Source organism: Nyctereutes procyonoides, unplaced genomic scaffold, assembly GCF_905146905.1.
Source record: "Nyctereutes procyonoides isolate TBG_1078 unplaced genomic scaffold, NYPRO_anot_genome, whole genome shotgun sequence".
In the NCBI taxonomy this organism is placed as follows: domain Eukaryota; kingdom Metazoa; phylum Chordata; class Mammalia; order Carnivora; family Canidae; genus Nyctereutes; species Nyctereutes procyonoides.
Genome location: NW_026575125.1, coordinates 91,579,778 through 91,593,912, shown reverse-complemented (window position 1 = coordinate 91,593,912; position 14,135 = coordinate 91,579,778). Strand labels below are relative to the sequence as shown.

General features: G+C 37.0%; 1 pseudogene; it reads left to right on the top strand.

Moving 5' to 3' along the window:
- The first annotated feature begins 10,250 nt into the window (after positions 1 to 10,250).
- LOC129517471 (syntenin-1-like) lies at positions 10,251 to 12,032 on the top strand (annotated as a pseudogene).
- The last annotated feature ends 2,103 nt before the right edge of the window (positions 12,033 to 14,135 follow it).

Below are 14,135 nucleotides of genomic sequence, written 5' to 3'. Positions count from 1 at the left end.
TACTACTTGTTGATCACTTTACTACATTCATAGTAGCTCCTAAACATGCTAGGTGTGCTCTGGCTATGAAGCCTTTGAACTACCTATTTGTTCTGTCCTGAATTCTGTTTCCTCACCTATTGGTATGGCTCTGCCCTTCACTTCCTTCACCATTTTTGGGACGTTCATTTTGTAAATATATTTTAGTTAAGACAAAAGTTATATGACATAATATTCACCTTGTTAAAGTGTAAAATTCAGTGTTTATTATTTTTACAGAGTTGCACAATAAATCACCATTTTACAATTCCAGAAATTTTTCAACAGCTCCAAAGGATACTTCCTATTTGCCATACTTGAACTTCCCCATTGTCTCATCTTTTCAGCCCATAGCAACCACTTACTGACTTTCTGTCTCTCTGGATTTTTCTATTCTCGTCACTTCATACAAATGGAATCATATAATATGTGCCCATTTATGTCGTCTGACTTCTTTCACATAGCATGATATTTTTTGGATCATCCGTATCATACCATGTAACAGTATTTCCCATTCATTGTTATACACGAAAATATTACACTGTATAGAGTAAAATTTCGTTTGTTCATCTGTTAATAGTTCAGTATTTTATAGTGTATAACTTAATACTTTTTAGCATAATCAAAAGGTGCAATCTGTACCACTGTCTACATTCAGAATATTTTCATCATTCCAGGGGTGCCTGGGTGGCTCTTTCAATTAAGGCATTTGCCTTCAGCTCAGGTCATGACCCCAGGGTCCTGGGATCAAGCACCACAGAGGGCTCCCTGCTCAGTAGGGAGTCTGTTTCTCCTTCTGCCTCAGTCCCTCACCTTCTCTCGTGCTCTCTCTCAAATAAATAAATACAATTAAAAAAAAAAAAAAGACTATTTTCATCATTCCAAAAACTAAAACCCATTCACAAAACACCATTCCCCACTCTCCCTCGCCAGACCCTGACAACTACTAATCTACTTTCCAGCTCTTTGGATTTTCATATTCTCTACATTTCATATAAATGGAACATACAATCTGTGGCCTTTCGTGACTCCCTTCTTTAACTTAGCATGTTTTTGAAGTTCATTCACATTGTACCATATGTCATAATGCATTCCTATTTATAATATACTACCATATAGATATAAACTTTTTATTTACCCATTTATCCATTGATGGGGATTTGTTTATAAACTACTTGAATTTTATGGATTATTATTCATAGAATGTTTATTATCCATAGAATGCTAGATACATTGCAGTACACTGATGTACACGTAATTGTATGCACATATTCCTCGCCTTTTTAAAAATTAAATATCTCCTTCACATCATAGCCTGCCATAACTATTCTATTAAAAATTATGCCATCACCTCTCCCTGTGTGACATTCCCTATACCTGTTCCCTGGATACTTATCTCTATGATACTTGAAACAATTTGTTTATTGCTCATCTTTCTCCAATAGAATACAAATTACATGATGGTAGAGGATCTTTTCTATTTTGTTCCATGCTCTATCGTCAATGTTAGAAAATTGCCTTATAGGGAGCAGATGCAAAATATGTATCTGTTGACACTTTCTGTCCCTTCTGTTCATAGCTATTACTGTCCACACTGCCCCCTGATACCCACAGTTTAAATAGTCCCAGGGGTGCCTGTGTGGCTCAGTTGTTTGAACATCTGCCTTCAGCTCAGGTGGTGATGTCAGGGTCCTGGGATCAAACCCCAGGTTGGGGATCAGTGAGGAGTTGGCTTCACCTTCTCCCATCTCTGTTCATTCTCTCTCTCTCAAATAAATAATAAATATAATCTTTTTAAAAATAAAATAATAAAAAAACAATCCTAGTAAGATCTCTACCATCCAGCTTCTTTATGAAAGGAAATGAAAGAATGTGTGCACAGCCTCCAGATACACTATTTTCTAGGCATCACCATGCTATTTACTAAGTAACACAGAGGACCTAGATAATATTGCAGGGGGAGATGGGAGGATAGTAAATATCTCCCAACTTCCTAAAGAAAATGATATGATAGAACTGTCTATGTTCTATGATAGAACTATGATAGAACTGTCAAGATTACATGAAGTAGATCATATGGGGGGATTAAGCACAAACACTGTGGAGGCAAAAGCCTGCAATGTGAATCCCTATGCTGCTGTGCTTTAGTGGTATGCCATAGAGCAAGTTACTATCTTTACTCTCCTTTTCTCATATGTAAAATGTGTGTTAATTGTACCTACCTCATGGGTTTGTCATGAGGATATATGTATTAAGATATGTAAAGCAGTTAAGATAGTGTCTTGCACCTAATAATTAACTATCATCATTATTATCATCACCACCATCATATAAAATGTAAAACAACTCATAATGGCATGGAAATTATAAAATTATAAGATTTCCATCAGTGTAAAAAGCAAAGAAAAATCAGACAAATGATATCACCCTAGTGACAATGATATTTTAAGTAAAGAATATGCATAATAACAACATTTATATCAACTAGCATTTAATTAGAGGCAGTACAGTATAATAATTATGAACATAGTCTCTGGAACCATGTTACCTGAGCTTAGGAACTTACTATACAGCTTACTAGCTGGGTGACCTTGAACAATATACAGAATCTCTCTGTGCCTCATTGTCTATAAAATGAATATAATAGTATCTAGTTCCTTGGATTGTCATTGAGAATTAAGGGCATTTATACACATTAAGGGCTTAGTTGAGAGCCTAGAACCTAGTTAAGTGTTCACTGTAATATATATATATATATATATATATATATATATATATATATATTTTATGATAGTCACACAGAGAGAGAGAGAGAAGCAGAGACACAGGCAGAGGGAGAAGCAGGCTCCATGCACCGGGAGCCTGACGTGGGATTCGATCCCGGGTCTCCAGGATCGTGCCCTAGGCCAAAGGCAGGCGCTAAACCGTTGCGCCACCCAGGTATCCCTGTTCACTGTATTTTAGCTAGTATTACTGGTACTGCACTATGCATGAAGACCTCTACCATGACTACCTCCATGTAACCCAAAAGACTCCCAAACTCTTTAAGCTGTACCAAAAATAGAAAGATTAATGTCACAGTGAATTTCTTTTTTTTAATTAATTAATTAACTTATGATAGAGAGAGAGAGAGAGGCAGAGACACAGGCAGAGGGAGAAGCAGGCTCCATGCCGGGAGCCCGACGCGGGACTCGATCCCGGGACTCCAGGATCGCGCCCTGGGACAAAGACAGGCACCAAACCACTAAGCCACCCAGGGATCCCCTCACAGTGAATTTCTGTCTATCCTCCTGACTCAGTTGTGTCTCCTTAAAAGTATATAACTCTTTAATTTCCATATCTCAAGTATCGAGGAGATGAATTAGACAATAGTATGCAATACTGCCTAGGATACTGTAAATTATTGATAAATGCTTGTGGATGGAACAAAAATGATAGCAGAAAGTAATAAGGCCAGTCAAGCTAAGTTGCTATCCCTCTGTCCCATTGTCCACAATTTCTTCATTTATTTTATTTATTGGCCTTCTGACTCATGTGTCTCTCCATTTTCTGCTCACTTGAGCATCCAGGCTTCAGGGCTAACAAAAGGAGCAGAGAGGTCTCAGAGCCTCCTTCATCGTTAGCCATACATATGCCTAGAATAGTTAACCCCCAATGTCAAAGTTTCCCATCAATCATTTCATACTTCTAACAGTGTATTAAAGGATGGCTGGATGGGCATATCTTCAGAGTGCAGTAAACTCATAAATAACTACATTAATCCTAACGTCTACTGCACTAAGAAACAGGAGGATCTGTCTATGAAATTTTAAGATAAGTTTTTAAATTACCAGGAGATGGGATGCCTGGATGGCTCAGCAGTTGAGCGTCTGCCTTCGGCTCAGGTCCTGATCCCGGGATCTGGGATTGAGTCCCGCATCGGGCTCCTTGCAGGGAGCCTGCTTCTGTCTCTGCCTCTCTCTCTCTCTCTCTCTCTCTCTCTCTCTCTCTCTTTCTCTGTATCTCTCATGAATAAATAAATTAAATCTTTAAAAAAAAATAAGTAAATAAATTACCAGGAGATTGTGAATGTCTCTGATAAAGAAGTAATGAAGTAAAACAGGTCATGTTTTAATAAACAAGGTCAACATCTGTCAGATTCATTGTAAGACAGCATGATAGGGCAGGCTTAATTTTCACATGATGGACTAAAAAATATCAAATGGTGGAGGTCCTAAATCCTTTATTTGTATTTATGATTTTACATTTGAAATGAGCTGTCAGTATCAATATTGGGGGCTTCTCAGTTCCACAGAAAATGGAACATCACAAGCCAGCCAAAGAAATTATTCATTATCTTCTGAAGTTTCTCTCTCAAATTTGATCCAGATTCTAATCAGCTGAAATGCCATTTCAGCTTATAGTTAATACTAAAATATATCATCCAAAGAATTAAGTATCTTATTTTTCGTAAAAAAAAATCATGGCTGTGACAAAATATTACTGATCAGAGAACTGTTTAAATTACAAGCTTCCAAGGAAAATTATATTATTTTGAGGGGATGAAAAGAGCAAAACAAAGGTGATTCTCTAATGTTATCCCCATAAATGACATCCACTGGACCCCAAGCAATGCCAGGGCATCTACCTTATATATAACAAAACAAGCAAAATATAAAAACAAAAATAGGTATATTCCCATGTTTGATTATACGTCCATTAACCTTCAATGAAGTGTGAATGAACAGTGGTCCAGTAGCTTCAGGGAAGCAAAGAATATAACTTCTGAGCTAGAGGTAACAAACTACAAATAGGAAATAATCTATATACTCACTGGATACCCTCATAAATGCTGAGAACTTACTTTCTGGGCTCTCTTAAACTTCTGAACTACCATTACTAGTATTGGTTTGGGTATTCATCTACCACTCTCCTTGCCTGATTAACCCTTTTTACTGAACAAGGTCTAAATTGCTACCGATACTTGTAATTAAAAGTGAAAAGTTGTAATACAAGGTAGAAAGTGATAAAGCTGTGAAATGGTACAAGAAAGGTATTGTGGAATTGTAAATTCTAAAAAGGACAGTTATGACAGTGTCTGCTGGGTCCCTCCACTGTAAATTTATATGCCAAAGACCCTCGGATCATCTTTCCACCCAAAAGAATATCTCTTCATAGCTCAGAGATAAGGGTTGGGTAGTGGCTAGTGGATAAAAACAACAAAAACTGCATCTCAACTAAAGCATGGACGCTACTCTTCTGGAGAGAGAGGTTTGGCTATTTTATGCAAACTCAAGCAAATGAAATTTCCTGATTTATACACAGCCATGGATATTCAGTTCAATTCATTTCAACCCACCTATTAATCAAGTACTTAATAAGTGTTCAGCCAAGTGTCAGATGCTAATGTGGAGAAAAGTATACAATACTGCAGTGCCCTTGAGGAACTCAAAATCTCATACTGGAATTAAGTAATAACACCAGATAACAAGAGTGTAGATACCCAAGTGAGTGATACAGGTTATGTAGACCAGAACAGTTCAAAGAAGGGATGAATTGGGGTAAACCCTGATAAGCTGGACCAGTCATGAAAGACTCCAGAAAGAGATATAATGTAAGCTGGGTCTCTAAAATAAAGTTGAAATTGAATCAAGTACTACTTGAAAATATCACATTTGCGTATTAATTGGAAGTAGCAGAATGGTTAAAAATAGCCATGAACTAATATTTCTGATATCAGTTGTTTTAGAAGTTAACTATAAAAGACTTAGGCAAGTTGCTTGGATTCTTTGGACCTCAGATTTTTTATTCATTAAATAAGAGGATTTGGCAAGGTAATTTCTAAAGACCTGGAAACAATACCACATTCAAGCTGTGATTCAGTGATTGATTCCAGGCTCTGAAAAATTATGTGCTTGAAGAGAACAATTGCTTTTTAAAAAAATATTACTGTAATTTCAATCATTCACTCAATTCAGGCTAGGTTTTATCCACAGGGCGATGTTTTTAGGACTCTTGAAAATAGTTGCTTAGAATGGCAAGAATGGTTAGACAAATACATGATGTGGACTGGGTGTTAAAAATGGAAACTGGTAGAAGTTGTAGCAATCTTTAGAGTTCCTGCCCTCCCTGATGAAAAGGTACTTATTCTTAGTTCTAGTTTACTATTACCAACATGAGCAAGAAAGTACTGTGACAATATCCTCTATTAAAGGAAGTCATAAATCTGGATTTTTAAGTGAAATCTATTTCTATTCCTTTGAAGCAATATGGAAGTTGACATCCTTTTGCTCAATGTATTTGTATTTATATGCCAAAATAAACAAAAGATTCCCAGATTGAAACCTCCCTTATACTGCACCCTCTCTATTATCTATGATAAAAATACATAGTTGTATTGTCTGCAATGGTATTATCAATTCACATAGTTTAAGATAAAAACTTTCTTTCATACACAGATGACATATTCTACTGAGCAACAGAAAGGCCTAGAAACATGGGCTTGAATTTAACCCAAGTCACAATGAGTACTTCCCTCATACTAACTCCCTTCTGAACCAATAACACATATTTGTAAAATAGTGGGCTAACATCAATATAGAAGAATACACCTCCCTTTCTCTGTGTAAATTATCCCATATTATGAGGCAGAAGTAAAAACAGCATAATGTCATTCTAAATTCTCAAGGAGATAAAATTCCGTATTTCACCTCTGTTCATTTTAGACATCAGTTTCATCTTCCTGCTGTTTATAGTAGCTGTTGCTAACAAGCAGCTAATGAAGAAGGATCCATCCTGCCCAGTCTCTATTCTTTAATATTTCTCATCTCATTAATAGCTGCCTAAGTAAAACAAACTGATCATAATTTTAGGGAAGTTTGTTTATTTGTTTTTTAACCTTCAAAAGGTAATCTATGCTTAGAGGCACGTAAGTCAACACAGGTGCTTAAAACCATCATCACAGTTTCATTAACTGGATATGATCAACAGATCTCAAGGTTCCCTGAAGAAAATAGGTATACTAAAGCTAAATAAAGAACATCATATTTGAAATACTACTTCAAGTTCTAAGTTGTATTTATCTGATATGACTGAGAGACAAGAGGATCCACTTCTGTTCTTTCCTAGAAAAGAATCTGTCTCTCCATCTCACAATTTGTCTTGCATCATCCTGGGTCTCCGATTGCTGGGAGGTCAAAAAGACAGATTTCAGCTCTGGGGTTCTGGTTGCACTGGCATTTGTAAGGACTGTCACATGGAACATTCTTTAAGGGACATCCAAGGAACTTAGCTTCATGCTATCAGAGACTAGGTTATTTGGAATATAAATCTTCGTGACATTATTGTGCTTTCGCTAAAGCTAGCCCTAGCTATCTAAAATGTTGGTTTAGCTTTATTGCTCATTGCTTTTTTTTTAAAGATTTTTTTTATTTATTTATTCATGAGAGACACAGAGAGAAAGAGGCAGAGACACAGGCAGAAGGAGAAGCAGGCCCCATGCAGCGAGCCTGACGTGGGACTTGATCCCGGGTTTCCAGGATCACACCCTGGGCTGAAGGCAGCACTAAACCACTGAGCCACCTGGGCTGCCCACTCATTGCTTATTAAAATTCATTTCACAAAGCACAAGGTACAACTAATAACGGAAAAGGGCAATACTTGAGAGCGAATTGGAAAATAATTACAAAAAAAAAAAAAGGAAGAACAAAAACAATGATCCAGAGGAAATGGAGATTTTTAGCTGATTCCTAGAGAGAGAGATTTACATCTGGGGTCTAATCCAGGCATCACTCTCTAAGAATTTGATAAATAAACAGCTCTTCTGTGTTAAAACCAAACGTCAGGGAAAGGTTGTACACTTTCTCCACATCAGTGAATGTGTTATCAAATTCATCTAGTATTATAGTACTTCAAGTTCTTTCGACTCTTCTCCATGCCAACTTAACACATATACAATACATGTATATTAACCTTTATACAATAAATGTTGTTCTACCCATGTGGGATGCTTTATTTGTTCGATTAAGTCATTGAGCATGGACTCCATACATTGCAATATGCTTGTCACTGAGAATTCTAGAATAAATAGGCTTTCCTGATAGAGACTCCAATCTCATATTCCTTGGTATATCTACCAAAACAGATGTGTCAATATATTTATTACTTGGTTTTTAGACTCTTGTCTGAATAAAAAACTTTGCTCTTAACCCCAATGGCATTTTCAACACTAAGCAGTATGAATGTCATTAACTCTCTTTGTTTACCAGGTATTCTGCTGTCTGCCTCAAATACATGTAGCTCATGTAAAGCTACACTGGATGAGCTGGATGTTAAGCTCTTCAAATTTATTGATTAGTTAAAGTATATACATATAAAGGACTGAGGAAATAGCATCAAGTGGTTAAATCCATGACTACTACAGAATTACTAAGTCTCGTGCAATTATTTCTAAATTCAAATGCATACTTTGTATTGAGTAAAAAGATAATTTATATCCAAAAGAAGACAGACGGTTCAGAGGAAACAGAACTACTATAATGAAGAAAAATTCTTTTGGAGACACTCTCTGGTTTACAGTGTGACTTGGGGCAAATAACTTCAAATTTTTACACATCTGTGTAAAATTCAATATTAATATTGGTCTTCTTTTTTTATTAGGAACTGTGAGACTAAAGTTAGCAATCATGAAGTGAATATAAATTATTATTTTTCATTAAATACTATTACTACCTTTCAAAAAATATTGCATTTGATCAACAATTTTCCCTCAACATTTCTTCTCTGGTTTCTACTAAGTAACTCATATTTTTAAAATATTTCTTCAGATGCCTTTACACTAGACACATGTCCAAAAAAACGCTAAATGAAAAATTGACAAGGGGCGCCTAGGGGGGTTCAGTGATTAAGCATCTGCCTTTGGCTCAGGTCATGATCCTTGGGTCCTAGGATCAAGTCCCATATCTGACTCTCCTGAAGGAGACTGCTTCTCCCTCTGCCTATGTCTCTGCCTCTCTCTGTGTGTGTCTCTCATGAATAAATAAATAAAATCTTTTTAAAAATTGATGAGATAGGCCTATAAATGTTTTTGTAATTAATCCATGATCTCACAGATTCTTTTCCAACATTTTTTTCAAAGATTTAATTTATTTATTCATGAGAGACAGAGAGAGGCAGAGACATAGGAGAGGGAGAGACATAGGAGAGGGAGAGTTCTCCTGCAGGGAGCCTAATATGGGACTTGATCCCAGGACCAGGGGATCATGACCTGAGCCAAAGGCAGACATCCAACCAGGGAGACATCCAGGCACCCCTTTTCCATTATTCTTTAATAAAATCTCCTCTCTTTAGGAAGAAAATCAAGCTAGGTATTCACATGTTCTGTCAACAAAACTATCATATGTGACACATTGAGGTGATAGTTTTTTCAAAAATATATAACATACTATATTATCTAAAAAATCATTTAATTTTTTATGATGCTAAAGGGCCTTTAGAATTGATAAAGTTATCTAAAATTCATATGGAAATGCAAGGGACTCAGAACAACCAAATCAATCTTGATGAAGACAACAGAAGTTGGAAGACATGCCAAGATTTCAATATCTGTTACACAGCTACAACAATCAAGAAAGTGTAGTACCACAAAAGAATAGACCAGTGTAGTAGAATTGGACCAAAGGAGTAGAATTGAGGTTCCCAAATTAAATCCTTGTTGATTTTCAGTAGGGGTATCATGACAATTCAATGATGTTGGAATAGTTCCTTAAACAAACACTTCTGGGACAAATGGTTATCCCCATGCAGAACACTCTGGCTACAGACCAAAATGCCATATATGATTTCTCAGCCCATACCATAAGCAATTATTAAAGGATTTAACTGGCAGGTATCATGAAGGAAAGCTGCATTCCACATAGCAGATTTGTTGCACAGCCAATGCATTTCAAGCACTGAAGGGATTCAGTCAAATAGCACCAATGCCAATTTGTATTCCTATCCAAAGTGCCTCAGTGGGGACTTCCTTATCAAGAGCTAAAACTCGGGATGCCTGGGTGGCTCAGCGGTTGAGTGTCTGCCTTTGGTTCAGGGCGTGATCTTGGGTCTGGGGATGGAGTCCCACATCGGGCTCCCTGTGAGGTGCCTGCTTCTCCCTCTGCCTGTGTCTCTGACTCTCTGTGTCTCTCATGAATAAATAAATAAAATCTTAAAAAAAGAGAGCTAGGGGTCTCGGAGTCTGGGCCAGTTACCGGAGGCGGCGGCGGCGGCTGCGGCGGGTCCTGCGACCAAGAAAAATCCTGCAAAAATGTCTCTCTACCCATCTCTTGAAGACCTGAAGGTAGACAAAGTTCTTCAGGCTCAAACTGCCTTTTCTGCAAACCCTGCCAACCCAGCAATTTTGTCTGAAGCTTCTGCTCCTATCTCTCAAGATGGAAATCTCTATCCTAAACTATATCCGGAGCTGTCCCAGTACATGGGCCTGAGTTTAAATGATGAAGAAATCTGTGCAAATATGGCCTTGGCCCCTGGAGCATCAGTTCGGGCAGCTGGTAGCAAGACCTTTCAGTATGAACTATATAGTAGTTCTGTAACTGGTAACGATGTTGGAATTCGTAGAGCAGAAATTAAGCAAGGGATTCGTGAAGTCATTTTGTGTAAGGATCAAGATGGAAAAATTGGACTCAGGCTTAAATCAATAGATAATGGTATATTTTTTCAGCTGGTCCAGGCAAATTCTCCAGCCTCGTTGGTTGGTCTGAGATTTGGGGACCAAGTACTCCAGATCAATGGGGAAAACTGCAGGCTGGAGCTCTGATAAAGCTCACAAGGTGCTCAAACAGGCTTTTGGGGAGAAGATTACTATGACTGTTCGTGACAGGCCCTTTGAACGGACAGTTACCATGCATAAGGATAGTACTGGACATGTTGGCTTTATCTTTAAAAATGGAAAGATAACATCCATAGTGAAAGATAGTTCTGCAGCCAGAAATGGTCTTCTCACAGAACATAACATCTGTGAAGTCAATGGGCAGAATGTCATTGGGCTGAAGGACTCTCAAATTGCAGACATACTGTCAACATCTGAGACTGTAGTTACTATTACAAGCATGCCTGCTTTTATCTTTGAACATATTATTAAACGGATGGCACCAAGCATTATGAAGAGCCTGATGGATCACACCATTCCTGAGGTTTAAAAGTCATGGCACAATGGAAACTTCACCGAACTTCTCCAGTTTACTTCTTGGGCAACTTAACTTTATATTATGCACATGAAGCTTTCCAGGAGCCAGAGCGCATATGCGGCATGATGAAGACCTTTCTATCTTACATTATGGCTGGGAATCTCACTGTTTTGATTGGATATCTTGTTCACACTTCAAGATTGTTGTAGCCTTATCCTGGTTTTACAGATGTGAAACTTTGGACAGATTTACTGATTTTCCTAGAGTAGTTTCTCTACTGGAAACCTGATGCTTTTATAAGCCATTATGATTAGAGTGACTGATACAGTCTGGGCTCTGTGTTAGAACCAATCACCTTTATCTTACATATCAAGTAGTGCTGTTCATATTACTTTAGTTCTATGGTATAATTGCGTTCTTAATGTGTTGCCATAGTACATGTAGAATGACTGCTTTTGATGCTTTTTTAGTTCTGTGGGTGTGCGTGTTGCGCGCACGTGTAAAACACCGAGTACACTGGTTTCATTCCATGTAAGCATTATACAGTGTATGTAGGTTGTAAGAGATTGTGTTGGTCATCATTAAATTGTAACTACCTTCACTTAATATGCTTGAACTGTCGCCTTAACTGTGTTAAGCATCTAGAATAAAAGCCAAAATAGAACTATTGCTGCCTTTCTAAAACCCAAAATGCAGTTCTATGTTAAACTGAAATGTACACTAGCCCAGAACAATGTAATGATACATACTGAGCTATATAGCATAGCTGCTTAGTTGCATTTGAGATTTTTCTAGTCATTGTGTAATGGAAATTTCTTTCTTCTAAAAGTTACCGGTATTTTAGTTTCTGAGAAATGAATCACTATGTATTAAATGTAAAAATTCTTGTACCAAATAGGATAACTATTTTGACTTCCTTTATTCACTTGCAGGTTAAGTGGAATAATACCTAATTTTCTCATTTACTCTTAAATTCTGTAACCTACCCTCTTTGAGATCATCTTAGGATGTTTCCCAGGTAATCTGTTCCATTTCCTGACCCCTCCCTACAAACAAAATGGCAATGACACTTTATCCTGATTTTTTCTTTTTGGTTTATGTCTATTCCATTTTAATTAAATACATATAAATAAAGTTGAAAAAAAAAAGAGAGCTATACTTCCAGTATTTAGCACTTTTCTACTACAAGCACTTCATCCTATCATTCTCCCCAGCCCTCACGTCCCTAAAACAGCAGAAGCCTTTTGACTGAAAGATGAGCCTCCCCACTAGCCAACAACCCACTGACAATGTTTGCTGAACAATTTGACCATGTCCTATGCCTCAGTGAGAGAAAATGGAACACTGTGAGGATGTGGCATCTCGTTTCTGGCCTCTTGCTTATTCTAACACAGTAAGTTGATAAAGTCTTCATTGTTATTTTCAGTTTGCTTTGTTGTACTAATTTAACCAACTTGACACCTGCCAATTCCTGATATATGCAAAATAAATTTGAACTCCTACCACAAACCCTACACAATCATTGACTCAAAATGGATTATGATTTAATGGAGGAGCTAAAAACTTAAAATTCTTAGTATAAAATTCTTAGTATAAAAAAAGTAGAGATCAATCACAAAGCCTTTTTAAACATGACATCAAAAGCAAAGCAACAAAGAAAAAACAGATAAATTTGACTTTGTCAAATTAAACACCTTTGTGTTTCAAAATAAACCATATAGAAAGAGAAGACACCACATGGAATAACAGAAGACATTTTGTGATCATATATTTTATAAGGCATGTGCTTCTAGAATATATAAAAACCACAATTCAAAAATAAAAAGATAGACCAATTTGAAATGTGTAAAGGATGTGAATAGACATTTCTCCAAAGAAGATATAAAAATGGCCAAATTGCACATGAAACAATGTTCAACATCATAAGCTATGAGATAAATGAAAGTGAAAAAAAAGTGATAAAGGCCATAAGTTGTACAATTGTGTTTACATGAAATAACCAAAATAATTAAGTCCATAGAGATAGAAAGTAAATTAATCATTGCCAGGGGTTGGGTGGGAATGGGAAATGGGGAGTGACTATCAACTAGAAAAAAGTTACTTTTGTGGGATGATGAAAATGCTCTAAAATTAGGTAGAGTGTATAATTGTATTACTCTTTGTACTGAAACTACTGATTTTACAATTTAAAAGAGTGAATTTTATAGAATATGAATTATTTTGTAAAAAACTTTGATAACAATGTATTGTCTATCATTATGACATTTAACCAAACAATAAAATGCGGGTTAAGAAAGCCTGACAAATGACAGAATTCTAGAAAATGCCTCTTATTGTTCCTATTTATTTTATAAATACACAAGCCTGTTCTCCATAACCACAAATCACAAATACTTATTGCTCTGTTTCCAAAAGAGTATTGTCAAAGTAGCAAAATGGTATAATAAATAATGAGCTTCAACTGAAAAGAACAGGATACAAGTTGCACTTCTGTTACACTGTGACTAATATATAACTAAAAAACCTTTCTCATTCCAATATAGATCAGAGAAACTGGAACTCATGCATATTGGAGGTGGGAATAAACAGCTACTGTTGAAAACAGGAATACCTGAGTAGCTCAGTGGGTTAAGCATCTCAGATCATGATCCCAGAGTCCTGGGATCAAGCTCTGCTTTGGGCTCCCTGCTCAGCGGGGAGTCTGCTTCTCCCTCTGCCTCTACCCCTCCCCCTCGCTCATGCTCACTCTCTCTCAAAATAAATAAATAAAATCTTAATTAATTAATTAGTTAATTAATTAAAAAAGGGGGGTGCCTGGGTGCCTCAATCAGTTGAGCATCTGCCTTTGGCTTGGGTCATTATCCCAGTGTCCTGAGATCTAGCCCACTTTGGGCTTCCTACTGGGCAGAGTCTGCTCCTCCCTCTTCCTCTGCCACTGCTCCTGCTTATGCTCTC